Below are 19,148 nucleotides of genomic sequence, written 5' to 3'. Positions count from 1 at the left end.
CTTGGAAATTAGGTTTTCACGTATCGACTGCTGTTTTGGGATAATGAATGAATAATAATGTCTCGTTGTAAAAATGAATATATTTTATTCATTTGATTTAAGGAAAACACTTCAAATCGTAGACTTTTATACTTTATTATCCAATGCCTGTTTAACCGAAATAGATCTCATATATTTCAAATGTCTATAGTTTTACTTTATGACATAATTACTTTTTTAAAGTTCTTAAAATCCTATCACAATGTCTATAACAATGATATTTAAAATTTAAAATTTTTATTTATCTCATTATGTCTACAAAAATGTTACACTTTCTTTTAAGCTCTTGATTGTATATTTTTTCACAGCAAATACTATTATTCTAACTTGCTCTATGAAAATTACGCGCTATTTCTTGCACATTTAGCTGTAATTGTTATTTGACTGCATTCACGTAACCTAGTAAATATTTTATTATATATATAAGTGACTTAATAATTATTATTAAATAAAAATTTGTGAAATATTTCTTTTGTAACGCGCGCACACGATTGTGATAGTTATAAGCATAGATTAATATAATTAGTGTTATTCTTATTTCATTTTTATAATAAGTATCTTAATATTATTCTTCATGTGAACTTAAAGTCTCAAGAAGAAATATAAAAAATGAGATCATAAAGCATATCGAGAAACTTAGAAGTTATAAAGTTCTTTCTGCACTTCCATGTGCAATGCACCACTGTGCGGTGCGTCTTCTCATTCCCCTTCCTTGCGCTCCTTCTTTTCTTTGTGTGTTGTTTCTCGTGAAAGCAGAATTTACGCTCCGACGTTCGCGATAAATCGTAGGTGAAAGAGTTAACCAATGTTTGTTTAATGTGCGAATAACATTAATAATTAATAAAAGTTTCAACATTCACATTAGAACACTGATCATCTGTATAATTAGATATTTGGTTAATTACATCGATCTCATGTCTATTTTCAAGAAAAAATTAATTTTTGAAACATATGTTTCTCAAAGTTTGTTTTTCGCGAAAAAGGAATTTACGCTCTGACGTTGGCGATGACCCGTGGATGAGAGAGCTAAGCAATTTTTGCTTAATGTGTGGAAAACACTAGCAAAGGTTTCAACATCCACGTTAGAACATCGATCATATGTAATTTAGTACTTGACTTGGCATTGATCTCACGTCTATTTATGAGCAAAGTTAATTTTTGAAACATGTATTTTTCAATACATGTTGTTTCTTGCGACAGAGGAATTTACGTTCCCTCGACGTTCCCGATCGAGCGGCCGGGCCGGACGATTTAGCACGCTGAGACGAGGGAAAATCGGTAAGACGCCCCGTTTCGTCGCTCCGTTGCTGCCGCGAACGGTTGGGCACACACGTGTGCAAGTTGAGCGGGCTAGTCGAGCGCGAGAATCGCGGCTAAATGTGCCGTAAACGATGCACCCGACGAGGTTGCGACCAACTCGAGCAAAACGAGTTCTCCGTGGGACTGTGTGCTTCCGTTATTTCGCGGCTTTCAGATCTCGGGTCACGGGCAACGCGAGTTAATATTCCGAATAGTCGCGTTATGCAACGCACCGCCGTTCGCTTCTTCGCCCTCGCCGCGGCAGAATTTGATGATGTACGCACCACATCCGCGATGAAAAGAAAGAGAGAGAGAGAGAGTAAGAGGGAGATGCGAGTATGCTGTCGACTTCGACTACACGGATATCCGGATACTTTAGTGGAAATTGAACCTTGTGGGTGGCTAACCACGAGATTGTAAATTTGTGTATAACGCCGCTGCTAAACTACACAGAAAAGTTTTAGGATCAAGTAAATCTAATTACCTGCTTGTCGGTCTCTTAAATCAAGTAATATTTTTACCAATTTAAGTATATTTTAATATTTTAATTAAATATATTTAAGTATGTCTTAAGTTAATTTTAATTAATTTACATCTAATTACCTGCTTGTAGAGTAATTGAGCCTACTTGAGTGCAATAATACCTTCATTTGTAAATGAATTACTGAATATAAATGTAAAATGATTCTAAGTATTCTTTATAGCTTATATTATTCTTTATAGATTCTAGTACTTCTTTATAGCTACTCACTTTTGACTCAAGCCGACTAGATTCGTTTCTACTCGGGTATATAACCGGATCTCGAGTTCTTCGGGATTACCTGGATATCCGGATAACTGATTATATGATCAGTTTTAGATGTTACAAATTATTGATAAGGATAACAGATAACAAATAACTAACGAAATGTATTGCAAAAGCCTAATTATTGACTCATTATTATTTTCCGGTTATCGGGATGATATCCATGAACTGAATACCGAAATTACTTTGATTACGGTATTATACGTAGTACATGCCATTATTTTATAATAACGGTATGACAATAATTCGATATAATTTCGATATAATACCGATATTAGACGCCCAATAGCTGTATCATATTAAAATCATAAAATTATAAATTACCAGTATATAGAATACCGCAATTGAAATAATTTCGGTGTTTAGTCCCCGTCCGTGAATCTGAATGTCCAAGGTAATTCTGAAAGACCCGGATATCTAAATCCGCAAGTATTACTTGGGTATCGAAATACCCGGAATATACTGACGGCACTCGTGTCTCCGTCAGTTTTTAGCTGACATCGACGCTGATTCTCACGACACGGATATACGAATTTTTTTATTTTCTGCGTACGTTTCTTACATAAAAGATAATAACTCTAAGGATAATGTAACTAATATCAACGTACCTCCTTCGTCGAAGCGGCTCATAAACGACCGGCCGATGAAATCGTTCTTTTTACATTGTCGACAGCGAATCAATGGGTTTATTGCGGCGAGCCTGACGAGAGAGAATTATCCGTGTTCCTATGAAATGTAATGACGGAATTAAGCGTAATAATAGCTTCCTGCGTCGTAATTATTTCGTGACTCAACCAGGGAACTCGTTTGGCGTCGACATAAATAACGAAAAAGTAAAGAGCACGGAGTCACAAGACTCGTCACGTGGCCGCGTTTAAATATTCCGAGTCGATGCAACAAACAGCCGACGAAGCTCAGCTCCAGGGCGCGCGTCGTCGTCGGTCAAGAGATGAGTATATTCCTCTTCTTTTCCTTTTTCTCTGTATTATTTATCCGCATAAGAACCGTCCGCGCCGGACAACAGCAACCGTCCTCGGGCAGCGCAATCCGATCTTAACCGCCCGACTACAGGATACGATTCCTCTCGTCAGTGTTCCGCGGCGGTAAGCGTAATAAATCACCGGACGTGATAAATCAAATCGCGAAAATGCGAAAAACCGCACGAAGCGCTCGCTCGGCGGCCTCTCGTAACGCTCGGGTTTCGACGTGTTGACATTTCGACACTCCGGCGTTTTTTCCACGCGACTAGCGGCGTGTCGCGCATTGAGAGAAACCCTACTAAAATTATGGTGAATTTCGGTCTCAATTATGTCTTCTTATGGTTTTAACTCGAAAAAAAAAAATATATATATATATATACATATATCTTTTATGCATTAGTGTAGAAAACATGAATACAGTCTCCTATTTACGGATGAAACTATCAGAAACGACAGATTTGACTAAGATTACCAATAAATTATTATCTTACCGTAATTTTACCGTAATTCATACCGTAAATAATCGTCACTTTGAGTCTCAGTAATTTTACGTCTCTAATCATAACTGATTTATTGAAGCTAATCTTTTTCCTATGTATGAGAATATCCTATAGTCACACAATAAATCATCCTATTAGTATATCACATTATCCAATAAAAATTTTCTGCCTATACTATATATATAGTATATATATATAGTATAAAAATTTTCTGCCTATAGTATATATATATAGTATAAAAATTTTCTGCCTATACTATATATATAGTATATATATATATAGTATATATATAGTATAGGCAGAAAATTTTTATTGGATAATGTGATATACTAATAGGATGATTTATTGTGTGACTATAGGATATTCTCATACATAGGAAAAAGATTAGCTTCAATAAATCAGTTATGATTAGAGACGTAAAATTACTGAGACTCAAAGTGACGATTATTTACGGTATGAATTACGGTAAAATTACGGTAAGATAATAATTTATTGGTAATCTTAGTCAAATCTGTCGTTTCTGATAGTTTCATCCGTGGGGGCGACGCATGACTTTTCGCAGGGACCTCGTCACCTTATTTGCAAAATGATAAAAAACTTCTTTGTTCAGAATGGCCTAATTTGCAAATATACGGCGGCTGTTGTACGTAGCGGCAGATTCAGAGCTTCTAAGTTCAATATACCGATGTCTGCCATTAGATACAACAGCTGTCATATATCTGTTAATTAAGTATATGACCGATGTCTCACTTAGCGACAAACGCTCTATATAGATATTGAGAATCTATGAAAACAATAAAATATCATTCGTAATCTTTTTTCTATGTATGAAAATATCCTATAGTCACACAATAAATCATCCTATTAGTATGTCACATTATCCAATAAAAATCGGTCATATACTTGTGGTTAAGGTCAATATGAACAAAAAATCCTGCATCATTCTGCGAACAGCCGCGCAAAATTTCAAGTTATTAATTATTGAAAATTGCAGTGTGTAGAGGATTCTTTAATCAATAACTGAAAAATTTGCACGGTTATTTGCAAAATGGTACAGAATTGTTTTGTTCAGAATGGCTTAATTAACAGATATATGACAGCTGTTGTATCTAACGGCAGACATCGGTATATTGAACTTAGAAGCTCTGAATCTGCCGCTACGTACAACAGCCGCCGTATATTTGCAAATTAGGCCATTCTGAACAAAGAAGTTTTTTATCATTTTGCAAATAAGGTGACGAGTCCCTGCGAAAAGTCATACGTCACCCCTGTATTAGTCTAAGTGATAATTAGCCTAATATATACCGAAAAATACTAGATGTTTTTGACGAAAAGAGAAAGAGAGAGAGAGAGAGAGAGAGGGAGAAACTCGGGGATGAAAAGAAAGAGAAAGAGGGAAGGACCTCCGCGAAACACTTTCGCAAGATATGATTATCGGCGGAGTTCCGCGAGAAGTATTAACGGCACTTAATTTCGCGCACATAAACGGCTGATAAACGCCAAGATATTGGCGTTTACGCCGAGCGCTTTGCTTTAATGAGCGCGAGATGATTAATCACGTACGCAAACAGAACGGGGAGAGGCGAGCTCCGAAACGTGAGCGCGTTACTTGGCGAAGATTACTCGCATCCTTGGCCGCGTTTGTTTAATTCAGCTTTGAGTAGAAGCGACCGGCAGCCACCGGAACACACGACAGCTGACGAATCTGAAAAATGTTCTATCAACTTATCAGGATTTCCGGAGAAACCAGACGATTCTCGGGTAACAACGTTGTTCCGCACGGCGGCTACGCGAACCAGACGCGTTCGTTTCTTCTCGCGGTATCGGCAAAACCGAGCGTTCGCTCACTCGATGCAAGAAAACGCCGGCGATAAATCATGACACGAATCGCGGCCTCGCACCGGGAGGCTCTACGTGTACGTCCCGCGGAACAAGTTTTTAAGTAACGAGAGTTACAACGCCAGATGCCTTTCGTATTTTCTCTACGGCCGCCAGGTACATCGCTCGCTATTCGGTGTAACTTCGTGGACCCGGCGCTGTCGCCGGAAGTTAATCGCCGATTAACACGGTTACTAGGGTTCATTCGGAGAACCTTACCTGCAGACTTACTTTTTCTTCACATAATTCCGAAAAACAGACTGGCAGATAATATATTCGTGGGCAGATTTAATATTTCACCTTTCGTTGGCACACTTATCTCTTGCTGTTTAATCGGGCACGCTGGGAATGTGAGGCCAAGTAACTTTTATTACGCTTTTACTTAATCTTACTTAATCTTACTGTTCTGCTCGGATCTGTTTGACCCGAAATCATTTTTATTTCTCTTACATTTTTATATAATTTTAGGTGATTTAAATGAGCGTTCTGGTATTTCATGGCTTTGTTTCATAGCTCGAGAACATTAATTCGAAACTAAGCTATAAAACAAAGTCATGAAATGTCAGAATGCTCACTCATTTGATAAAAATGCAACAAAGCAATAAAAGTCGTGATAAATAAGTCGTGATAAATAAGTCGTGATAAAATCTGAACAAAACAGTAGGGTCAAAGGGCTATATACGTTCCGAGTGGTTTGAAATACGCTCAATGTTTGAATTTTTCTGCTGAATACATTATTGACTGTATGAAGATGTCCTTTTGAGGGATGATTCTTCATACTTTTATCTGCGTATTACACGAAGCCCGTTATAAAAAGTTGGTATGTAACGCTGTTCGGCAGAGGAGCGGAAAAGAAATGCGGCAGAAGAGCGATGTTACGAGCGGCGGGGCGGCGGTAACACATTCGCAAAGTGGCATTCATTTGGCCGTGAGGTATGTCGCACGCCTGAATCGCCGTCATCGTCGTCATCAGGGCGTAAATCATCAAGCGGACTTCCAGCGGGAACGAGCATTACGACTTCCGCGAATCGCAACGCGCCGAAGCGCTCGGCAAACACGCTCGATCGATTTGTAAATTGAATTATTTCCCGGTTGCGACTCGCTCGCCCGATCACCTCGAATTTCGCGATCTCACGATTAGGAGGAAATTTTTGGAGAGGAAAGGAATAGATGGCGGGGGACACGATATGAACGCGCTGAGAACTCCCTTGAAATGTTATTCGGAGAAACTTACAGAACCAACGGGAGTGTCGGTTGAAATTTGTACGCTATTTTGACGCTCTCAAGGATAGTTTGCACCTACATGTAGAAAGATATCATATTAATGCTGGGAAAAGCGATTATTCAGTTTACTTTCTTTCTTCTAAGTAATGGTTATCTTCAACAAAGAATATTTTCTTGATAATAGTCGTAAAATATATTCGTCACAAATTTTAAGAAAGATCATTATCACGTACACAGAAGAATTTATCCCTTTTCCAAGAATATTATAAAACTTTGTCGATGAAAAAGTTAGATTCGATTGGTTTAAATAAACAACCTGCTTTTTATTTTAATTTAATATTCTTGATCAAAGTACACTAAACTTATTAGAATTCGGATTATATTTTGAATAAATTTGATGCTTACGATGAACTTGTGTGATGTATTTGCGGACATGTAAATTTATAAAATACTTAAAACAAATAACATTTACTTGCAGGCAATATATATTTTTCTGTGTATTTAGATGGCTCCTAGATTGATAAAAACCTACATTAAGGACACTGACACTTATTAACATCTCTTCCGAATCTCTAATTCCACAGACTTAATTTTAACGCTACTTCGAAGAATCTGTTTTGATGCTAAAGCAAGAACGAAAATTTAAAACGTCATCAGAGCAGGAGTCAATTATATTATTAGAATTTAAATAGAACCTATTTTGTTATCTTAGTTTTTACTATGTCGCACGAATTAAAGATTTAACACAGAGTCAAAGTTTCGACTCGGATGATGCTAGATATGATAATTACGGATATCGGGAACACTTCGATGTAACCCGAGTCGAAATTTTAACGAAATTTTGACATTTTTCACTATTTTGATGTTCTGAAAAATTCTCTGAATTTCTTGAAATGAGTTCTAGGTTGGAATGAAAATACTGCCACTCTAACCTAGAACTCACTCCAAGAAATTTTGAGAGATAACTTGCGCCTACTTAGATGACTTAGAGACTAACAAAAAAAACCTACTATGACCATACTGACATTTGTTACTTTCTCTCTTGAAATTCTAATTTTATATTTTCATTTTCGGGTCACCTTAAATAAGCTATTTTTACGATAAAATGGCGAAACGGGAATTTCCGACATTACCAAGATCAAAAGAAGAGCAAGTTATAATATTAAAATCAAAATTGAACCCGTTTTGCTATCTTAGCTCTCGCCGTAGAATTAAAAGTTTAACACAGAGACGGAATTTCGACTCAGGAGCGGCGTGGTCGTAAATCTCTCTGTAAAAGTGTACTTTAATTACAGCGAGGGATGAATACACCGGGGTGGATCGAACGGGCGATAACTGACCGATCGCGCGTTTCCGATCGTTCCGGTTCCGTAAGCCGTGTACGAAGAGGAGGAGCGGACTCTTCGCAGCCGAATATTCAGTTACCGTCGCAACGAACATTAGCTACGACGGGGCCGAGAAGCGTGCCAAGAATTTTTTCTCGATATGTCGCGACCGATAGCGAGCGCGCGCGCGTGCCCGCGGGCGGATTTGCAGTGGCGGCACGTTTTAACGCAATGCTCCTGCTAACTCACCGCTCGCAACGAGCGATTTTTCCCACGTTATGCTACCTCTTCTCCTCCGTTCCAAGGAAATCCCCCGTTCGGCCCGCTACTTCAGATTTCATCGATTCCATTGAATTTATTGTGGTGAAACCCTGCGCGCATGAAAGGGGTGGTGAGCAGGGAGAGGAGGAAGAACGTGCACACATAACACGCGCACGCACACACACACACACACACACTGAGCGAGATATGCAGTCGCTGGGCCATTAGCCTAATTCGCCCGGCGTTTGGCTCGTGCGGATTTAAATCATGCCGCGCTTCCGCGTATACATATATTCTCATTTCCGTTACCGCGCGAACCGGGGATTTATCGCTATATTTAGGCGCGTATTCCACGCACGTCCGCGGATAATCGGAGTTTATCAAAGTTTCGAGAAGCGATATTTATGACGCGATATTATTGCTCGCAATCGACCCGTGTATCGGTGTTTACAGGTGCTGGTTGAGTCGGTTGAATAAAAGTCCGACTCGATGTAAAGTCACGTAGAATAACACGTTTAGCTAAATACGACTCGTCTTCTATTCCTCTCTCTATGTTTAGTCGCGTTTTTGTGTAATTTTTAATTCATCGTTAATGATACTTTGTATTGTGTAATGATACATTGTCTTATATAGGGTGTCCCAGACCAACAGGGACAAAACTTCGTGAGGGTGCAGAGTGGATTGAGGGGAATGAAAAAATACCTGTACCGTTTTGCAAAGAACGTGCAAAATTTCGAATTATTTATTATTACCAATGGCCATGTATAAATGCTTCTGTAATTAATTAACAACTCGAAAGTTGGAATTATGTTATTTGCAAAATGGTACGAGACTTTCCGTTCAAAACGACTTAATTTATAAATATATGATAGTTGTACCTAGCGACAAACGTCAGTATATTGAACTTTAAACCTCGAACTTTGAACCCATCACGTATAACGCTGTCATATACATGTAGATTATAGCATTCTGAAGAGGAAAGTTCTGTGCCATTTTACAATATGCAAATTTTTGTATTATTAATTAAAGAAGTGTCTATACATGGTCATTTACAGTCATTAATAACTCGAAACTTTGCGTGTTGTTTGCAAATTGATATAGGACTTTTTCGTTTACCTCAATTCGATCTAGACACTCACGAAGTTCGTTCCCGTTGATTTGAAACATCTTGTATAATACATATTTTATCTCTATTTTTTAATAGCACTTGGGGAGATATGTGTCTCAGAGCGCTCGATAAATATCACGTTCTATCTTCCTCTCTCTCTCTCTTTCTGTTTATCAATCTCTTTATCTGTCTCTCTTTCTCTCGATTGACCGACCGAGACACGCTTTTATATAATTAATTCTTTTATTCGTTCAAATCTGCAAATCTGTCGACTGATCTCTTTTATTTCCTCGGCATATGTTTATTTCTTTTTCGCTCTTTGTCTGTCTCTCTCTCTCTCTCTCTTTCTCTTTCCCTCTTTCTTTCGCTTCTTCGCGTGTCATAATGCGAAACCTTCGAACTCTGCAGCAGAATACCGGTTGTAAAAGTTGGCAGAGCTGCATGGCAGCGGTCCCGCGGCTTCCATAAAATGAATGTCCGCTTTTAGTCGGTTCCAGTCGCATAAATGCACGAGACTTAATATTTCACGAAACCTGATTTTCTCTCTCTCTCTCTCTCTTTTTCTCGCAGACGGAACCCATCCCATACCGTTTCCTGTTATTTACACCCGGCGCTACGCTCACGATGTAGTCGTCGCCGATTACTCGCAACTATAAATTCGGAATGTTAACGAGGAAAGATACGATTTGCAAGCCCGAACACGTCGAATTTACGTAAGCTAATTTACAGCCAATGACGCTAAACGTATAGACTAATCTCGCTCTCATTCCAAAAGGACGAGTCTCGAGACCCGCATCCCTGCGGGAAATCGCTCGAGTTTCGTCGAAGGAATTTGTCAAACGAGAAAATTATGACTCACTCACCCTTGTTTCTCTTTTTCTCTCTATCTCTCTTTCATCTGTCTGTCGTGTGTGTGTGCGCGCACGCGCGCGCGTGCGTGCGTGTGTGTATGCAACTGCGAGGATTTAGCGGAGGACGAGATTGGAGTGCGGCGTGTCGATAAAACGAGATTCTCCTCCTCAGTAGACACTCCTCAGAAATGATTTTGGCACGTTGTTATTTACATGGCCGCGGCGCTACAGCGAGTGAAGACGCCAAGAGTCCCGTCTGCGAATATGTACGTTATCACGGCGCCTCGGGAGAGACGTTCTACCGGCTTCGCAGCGCCCTTCGACCCTAAGCTGAACGCGAACGAGCGAATCGGCTCGGTTCGCGTTCTTTCGACCTTCACTTCGGCCTTGGACCTTCGGCCGAACTATGCAAATATATGAACGAATTAGCATATACTCATCCGCGTGTCGATACTCACGTAGGCGCTCGCCTATCGTGCAACACTTCTATCGTTCTAGCTCTTTCTGCCCCCCTCTCTCTCTCTCTCTCTCTGTCTTTCTCTCTCGCCTTACACTGTAAATATATATTTAGAATATATATTCAGAATCTTGCATTTAAATTAAGTCACTTTCTTCATGTATTTATTCATAATTTTTCATTTATGTATAATTATTTATCTGCTTATCTATGAACTATTATGTAAATCAATGTCCGTGGTTATGTACTGCTGATAATGAAAGTACTTGTAGAATTTTGCCCCCGACAAATTTGAACGAAATTTATTAAAAATAATAGATAAATAGATCTATAAATAACGCTTTTATTCAAAAGTCATCAAATAACGATATTCATTTAAGTAATTTATTTAAATGAATATACTAATTTATTTATTATTCGTATTATTTATTTTCTGTGTTATTTATTATTTGTGTGATTCGTTATTCGAGTTATTTATTATTCATCATTTATTATTTTTCTTATTTTTCTTGTTTATTTTATAAATAAACAGAATATAATGGACATGTTTTTTTATTAAAAATTGTTTTAATATATTGCTTGAATAATAATACAATGATTGTATAATATATTAAATAAAAATAATATATTGAAATATAACTTTACATACATATAGACGTACGTGAATAATAATAACACAAATAATAAGTGGCGAATAACAAATAATGCAAATAATGAATAATTCCAAACATGCAAGTAACAAATAATTAGACATGTTCGAATAATAAATGTAAATAAGGAATAACTCGAATAACATATAAAGCAAATAAAAAAAATTTTATTTAAATATCATTTAAATAAAAATTTATTCAAATAATACCCAACTCTGATCCCAGAGCGCAAAATAAATATGCTTTGATATTTTGTCTGTACATACGTTTCTCTCTCTCTCTCTCTCTCTCTCATTCTCGCTTGATCGCCCATTTGCCAGACTAATGGGAACAACGAAGTCGACGATGCGGTACCGTTTGCGAGACAAACTACAAACAATGTTATCACAATATTCGCGACACCTCCAAAAATGAGCATTCCTTTCTCGTTTGTCGCCTCATTGGCGACAACATAAAATTTCCGCTCGATAATGTCGCCATGTGGTAATTCATCGCAATAAATATAATGGATATAATATGTCATCATTATCTGGAGGCAATTAACGACCAGAATATATCATATCGAGCGTGAAGGTTATTTTCTATTTTCTCTTTCTCTTTTTCTCCCTCTCCTTCTCTCTTGCCGTATCCTTCTCGAAGGCGAGCGGCATTTATCTGGAAAAATATCTCACAGGCGAATAACTAATCGCGAGTGGCGGCAGCCCGCTACGTGTATTTTGTGTCACGTGAGCGGTCTGTTAAATTCACGGGAATAATACGTCGACGGTGGTCACGTGCGCGGGATACCGTACTCATGATTCGTGCGCGCGCTCGACGAGGTCTGTTCTGCCGTTTAATTGATTGTCGCCGCGAGAGAGAGGGGGAGAGAAAGGGGGAGCTGGGAGGCGGAGAGGCAGAATGTCGTTCGCGATTTTTGTTTGGCAAACAACGGAGCACACCGTGTGTTCGGCGACACATGCACGCGCACGTGTGGCACCAACACGCGCAAGGAGGGGTCCGGCGGGGATTTCGGTCTCCTCAATATCGCCGGAGAGCAGCGGAATAAATTTTGATCGGTTTTTTAAATGTGGATTTTCAAGTGGGAGACCTCCTCTCTATTTCGATATTCTAATTCGAGGCAGGGACAGAGAGAAAGAGAGAGAGAGAGAGAGAACCTGATCTCTCAAGTATCAGAGAGAGGCGCAATGACGCGTATCGATCCGAGAACCATGAATACATTAGTCGCCGCAGGTGCATTTAACAACCGCGTACCTGTAGCGACAAAAATACAAAGACCTGCGCACTCGGGTGCACTCGCGATCAAATGAAGCGTTCGCATATCTGTTATTAATGACGCGCGATCGTCGATCACGTGCCCGCTACCGATAAACACGCGTTGACACTGCACTCGCGCAACTTACGAAACGATAATCTGTACTACGTAGCCGTTATCATTGCTGCCTTTATCATACGTATGCATTATCAGTATGCGTGTACACATGACGGGCATAAATGCGCTGTGAAAGGTCCCACGAAAAATTTAATCGTTCTCGGCATCAAATGTAGCTTCTTTGCGATTTAACCCGTAAACTAGTACGCATAGAAAAATATCATTCTAAAGATGTCATTCTGAGATAAGCGATTGTTCAATTTACTTTCCTTCTTCTGAATAATGGTTATCTTTATTTAACTATTAAGAATATTTTCTCAATAACGGCTTTAAAATGCGCTCATCCAAAATTTAAGAGAAGCTCATTATCATGTGCTCAGGGAAGGAATTTATTCTAAGAATATCTCTAAGAATATCATAAAACTTTATTGAAGGAGAAAGTTAGATTCGGTTAACTTAAATAAACACAATCCGATTTTTGTTTTAATTTAATATTCTGGATTGAAATACTAAACTTATTACATAGTAAAAGAATATTTTCGTACTCGTCTTAATATGATTCTGTAGTATGTATCCGTAATTTTTGTCACTTTTTTCTAATAAATAGTTTAAAAGTTATGTCGGCCACGTATTAGACAGACTATATGTATCATTGTGCGCCCGCTGAAAAGGACGGAATCATTACACTCGCAGATTCCATGCGCGCGCGCGCGTGCGCGGTGAAATCTGTCGGACCGCTTTGCGGTTGGATTGCGGTTGACAAATGTGGACATTGATTTATGCGTGGCTCACGAGAGCGATTCACGAAAAGGAGTTTCGTATGCTGAAGCACGCGGACGAGAACGTCATATGCTGGTTTTCCGTTGAAAACTCCTTGAGAAAATAATAATGGTGTAAAAGCTGAGAATAGACCTCACGTGTATGCTCATGCGCGCTCGCGTGCACGTATGTTTTCCTAACGCGTGTGTGTGTGCGTGTGTGACAAGCCTGCGACTCGCGGTGATAATCGTTCATTGACAATTTAAAACGACTCCCGGCTGTGTTTATCACACGGAGCACGCAAATGTCCGCGACTGAATAGCGAAGATGCTACTCCATTGTACGCAAAATCGCGACATGATTAGAAACGTGACTCACTCATACACTCACCTGCCTGCTTGTTTGCGCGCGACACGTAATAGCGGCACGGCAGGTACGGTTTCGCGCGGTCTCCGCGCTGTGATTCCGCCAATAATCGCGTGATTAATAACGAGTCACGTCTCCAGCATCCGTTCGGTGATACGGTAATTGTAGATCCGTAACTCGGCTGCAGGAANGGGGGGGGGGGGGGGAGGAAGCCTTGCGTTTTCTTCCCCTTCCACGAGACGCGCGACGCGGAGATTAATTTTATTGATTGATCTTTGCTTCTGTTTCTTTTACCTCAGCCTATTACGCGAGAATTTGCGCACGCGTTTTTTTCCCTGACGTCATCAAACAGGACAACTGCGGCGAGAGACCAAGATATCTATCATGAAACTATCTATAAGATATTCTGATCGGAATAATTCTGTTTTCCCGTTTTTCCGTTTTTCCGTTTATATAATAGAATATAAATCTAGAGAATAACTGGATGATTTCGATCAGAAACTTCTCTAAACAGTTCTATAATAAGTGCTCAGAAAGCTTATACACACAAATAAACATAGATACGACCTGATCGTGTGTGTGTGTGTGTGATGCAAAGGTTTAGTGCCACGAAAACTGTATTTCAATCTTTCGAGAACATTAATCTTGAAAAGATCCTAGGAGGGGAATTAAATTAATTAGAATTTTTCCTCTCGGTTAATTTCAATTCTAATTGGAAGCATTAAATTGAGATCAATTTAACCAAATATAAATGCCCAGCAAGTTAAACCTAATTAATTTCAATTTAAACAAGGAGAGCTTCTAATAGGAGAGCACACGTCGTACCGGAAATCTCCCCGATGAGTAAGACCCATAAATTCCTCTCGAGCCCCCTAAAAATCCTACGTTTCGCTTCGAGTTGTGTCGCCGATGCATCCTTGTCGTTCGCGGTTCCTCGTTTACCGCGTTCAGGAGCGAAGACGCGGGGCTCGCTTCGTTGCTGCACTCTCACTTTTCTTTTTATCGTTTGTAAAAAACGACGGAAAAACGGTCGAGATGGCACGGCAAGTTTCCGCGCGCGACGCGCCGCATTTCGCCGGGAATATTCATGTTTACGGACTGGCCGCTCTAACGTCCGAAGGTTGGTCACTGACCACCAGTCGCGGCTTCGATGTTCCTTCGTGCGTGTCGTATCACTCTTGTACGGCCGATACGACTGGCGCACAGTCGCACGAATTTCGCGTTGTCCTTCCGTTAACACGCGTGCCCGCGATCACGATGTGAATTCTAAATAGGCAAGCAAAACGACAACTTTGTTTCCGGGCACGGTGACAGGAGGGGAAATATTTACAAGAAATTATATCGCCGTGAAATTGCGCACACGTATACGGACATCTGATCCGAGCGGCGAACTCGATCTTGTTTTCACCGGTCGCAATAATAATTTGATGACTCCGTACGCGTGAAACTTTATCGCGAATTAACATCGCGCGACGCAGTACGAGATCTCAACTTTCGATGCCGGCCGAAAATTTCATTATGTGTGACGTGCATTCACCGAAAAATTTCGTAAATAATGTAATTCGTTGCGTGATAAATCGTGTTTTGCAATGAGAGACTTTTATTGATATAACACCGACTCGATTTTGGATTGAAATTTAAATGAACGGTTTCATCGAGAAATTTCGCTAAATTAGTTCATTTTGCGAGAAGAGGTAATTGTGCGCGTCGGTTTCCTACGTTATGTCGATTTTGCCAGCGCGATTTACCTGTCTCGTAAAGACAATGATAAATACTCGATCTGCTGACTTTGAATTGAACGACCACCGTTTCGATATGAATACAATTATTGTAATGTGTATAATTACACCAGAAATCTCATATATATATATATATATGTAACAAGCAAAAGTAATTAATATTCTTAAAAAATCTTTCTGCTGTCTAAACAAATCTTTTAACTGTCGAAACAAATTTTTTGCTGTCTCTATAGTAACTAACAATTTTCTATGTTAGCAAAATATTTTTCTCCGTGTAGAATTAGCATTGTATGTTATTGACTTGCAAGATCAGTAGCATAGCGTTTCTTTATTGTTTATTCGAAATTCGTTTTTAACCTCGGTATGACGCACGTCTGTCGTTTAGTATTGGTATATACTTGATGGCCGAGACAAGCGAATCGCAAGATACTTGATACGAAGAGGTTAAAATGGAAATTTTTCTTGTGATGAACTGGCCGACATACGTCTTATTTATGGGGGAAATAAATATAACATTTCGGAGAACACTACTGTAGATAATTTACTCTAGTGCTAAAACAGCTCATTTGCGGACATGGATTTATTGACAAAAATTATTTGATTTGGTATATTTTATAAGCATCCGAAGTTTTTTTCGTCTAATTTCGGACGTACATATACTGTAGCATATTATACAGGATATCGCAGATCAACACGGATCAAAAAGCTCGTGAGCTCGCTGTAAAAAGAATTGAGATTTTTTATCCATATAAATCCGAAGAAAAGTGATCAAACTTTGCCATAAAGAGGTCGAAATAAGTCACTTTTAAATTTTAAGAGTAATTCGATTACTATTTTGTTTTAACTATTTAATTACTTGTATTATACTTTAGTTTTATAATGTTTTTCACTGAAAATGAAGGAAACACAATTAATAAAATATTTTGAAGAATCACATGACCGTTGTTACAGGTGAGCAACAGTCTACAGCATAAATACCAACTCTACAATTACATGAATGAGTTATCATTAACCGAATTACTATTAAAAACATGACATTTCGATTTTTTAAATATGGATTTTTGACCACCTTTCCACGGATTTAGAACGGTAAAAATGCTACGATCGTATTCAGCGATCCAAAGAACATAAGATAACATACATATATCGATCCATTTTACCCATCGTTCTTTATTAACTGTTCGAATTTAGACAGCGAAAAATATTAGCTAGATTGCTCAGTAGTATTAAAATCATATTTACATTCCCGGCTAGAAGTTGATAGCTTTTTACACGACAGAAGCTGTTCTTAAAGTGTTAATGTATGCTAATTTAACCTAAAATTTAGCCATTCGATTTGATGCTACATCTGAAGAACACTCTTGATAAACTCTGATGGACGCGATTTTGAGACCTCTGGTAGGTCGTGAATCAATCACCTTAGATGCTACATCGTCTCGTCGATTAACATATAAACATTTTCTCACGTATTGTTTGTATATGATGTAAACAAAAAAAGAGAAAGAAAGAGAGAGTACAGTTAACTAAGCTACTTATGTTAATCATTTCAGCTGATAAAGTTGTATCTCGCAGCAAATGCATTTCACTTTTAATTTACCTTTTGGCAATGATAGCAAAGTTTGAATTAACTAATGAGATTTACCTGTTATTATTAAGTCATTTCTTCGAATGTGTAATATGAAATGATACTGATGATAATGTGATTCGTCTGGTGAGCACGTGTGCAAACATCACGCCTTTAAGCATTGTCGGCACGCTGCGGGAGCGTGGCAAGTGTCAGTGGAAAATTACGGTTGTGGAATTTCGGGCGGAAAACTTTCCTAGATTGACATAATTTGGTAGATTACGGTAGACGTCGGAGAATCCTGAATGCATATCTAATTTATTTACGTGGTAAACACATATGCGAGATAACGAAGGACCTATTGAATGAATAATGCTCGCGTGAAGGGTGATAATGTACCGGCTGATAAACCGACGTGTTTGTGACGGCTAAACAAGAAGATAAAAGGCAACAACGAGAGAGAGGCGGGAGGAGACGAGAGAGAAAAAGCGAGAGAGATAAAGAAAGATAGAGCGGGGAGAAATATAAGAGCCGAATTTCCAGGATCGATCCGTGCACATGCCACGTTCCACGTAGACGTCCAAGTGCGTAAAATCGAGCGCTGTTTTTACATCGAATTTCAGCGAATTAGTCATCGCCGAATACGTCTTCGACGGAACCGGTTAAATTTGTTGTCGTGTGACGTCGCGCCGCCTTGATGATTCCTTCTGTTATAAATAAATACCTCGTTCTATCGCGCCACTCATTTACCCGCGCTACGTCAATATACCTGTTTACATCCAATCAATAACAAGAATGGATCTTAGTTCTATTTCCCGATAGCGTCGTGTTTATCATTTACGTCTTTATTCCCATTTATCGTACGTAAAGCGTACTAACGACCAGTTTAATTAGCGTTTTTCCCTCTCTCTCTCTCTCTCTCTCTCTCTCTCTTTTCTTTTATTTATGGTATACTGTTAGGAAAACCTTATAATTTGATGGTGAAGTTTTTTATATATAACTAAATTATGAAAATTAATAATCAAATTAGTATTACATTTAATAATGTATAATTATGAAAATTAATAACCAAATTGGTATTACATTTAATAACGTATAATTATGAAAAGATATTCTGAATCCACGTTTTCATAACGTGATGTAATAATTTAGAGTATGAGATTTAATGAGTGAACATTAATGAAATGCATCACAATCGATGTGTTTCACTAATATTCATAACTAATGGTTTATATCATTATCAAATCCTGTATCATACATGTATTAACAATCATATCGTGTGTTATTAAATGTTAGAATAACACTATTATCATAACGTATTGTGATGTGTCATAATTGAAACTATTAAAATTGAACAGCAAATTACGTAATATAAGACGGAAAGTATTAAATTTCATATTTGTTCTTAGATTTTATAATAAATATAGAACATAACTATTTTACAACTAACAATACCGATATTATGAAAATTACGGAAGGTTATAAATTTTAATATAAAATTCTTAAATTTACTATGATAAACGCTATTATTTTTAAGAACTCTTTTAGCAGTATGCCACGTTACAGTCAAGTGTGCGTATGTAATATGTTCTCGTCGAAAAAGAATAATCGACACGTACACGAGCGCGGAAAAGGAGCGCTACGGTCATGGATCTTCGGTTGTCTCACATATTTCGTCCTTATGAGGGTAATATTTATAATTACAATGGATAGAAAAATAACGATACTTTTTGTGCGTCACCGTTGATCTTTTGGTGCAGGTCCATCCGGTCGAATAAGAAGCTTGAAAAACGTATTTTTATCGAGGTCTCGCGCAGGAACCAACAAGGCGATTCTGTCAACACCGATAATAGAATGTCCGATCGCTCGCGCAACTTGGACATCGGCCCGAGAGTTCCAGAAGAACAAACTTTGCCAAATTTTTTACACGTACGCGATAAGAGAAAGGGCACGGCGACGTCCCCCCCCCCCCCC

General features: G+C 38.6%; 1 protein-coding gene across 3 annotated transcripts in view; it reads right to left on the bottom strand.

Annotated features, from left to right (window-relative positions):
* The window catches only part of LOC106745023 (sodium-coupled monocarboxylate transporter 2), a 62,067-nt gene that overhangs the window by 23,197 nt on the left and 19,722 nt on the right, over positions 1–19,148 (bottom strand). Inside the window, exon 2 of one of the 3 annotated variants that reach the window (XM_014620242.1) lies at positions 2,752–2,869. The exons of the other annotated variants lie outside the window; for them this stretch is intronic. The gene's annotated coding sequence lies outside the window, so the exon portion shown is untranslated. The remainder of the gene's footprint in view (positions 1–2,751; positions 2,870–19,148) is intronic. 3 annotated transcript variants of the gene reach the window in all.

Source organism: Dinoponera quadriceps, unplaced genomic scaffold (genome assembly GCF_001313825.1).
Source record: "Dinoponera quadriceps isolate SergipeBrazil2010 unplaced genomic scaffold, ASM131382v1 scaffold717, whole genome shotgun sequence".
Classification (NCBI taxonomy): domain Eukaryota; kingdom Metazoa; phylum Arthropoda; class Insecta; order Hymenoptera; family Formicidae; genus Dinoponera; species Dinoponera quadriceps.
This window is presented reverse-complemented; position numbering and strand designations above follow the sequence as displayed.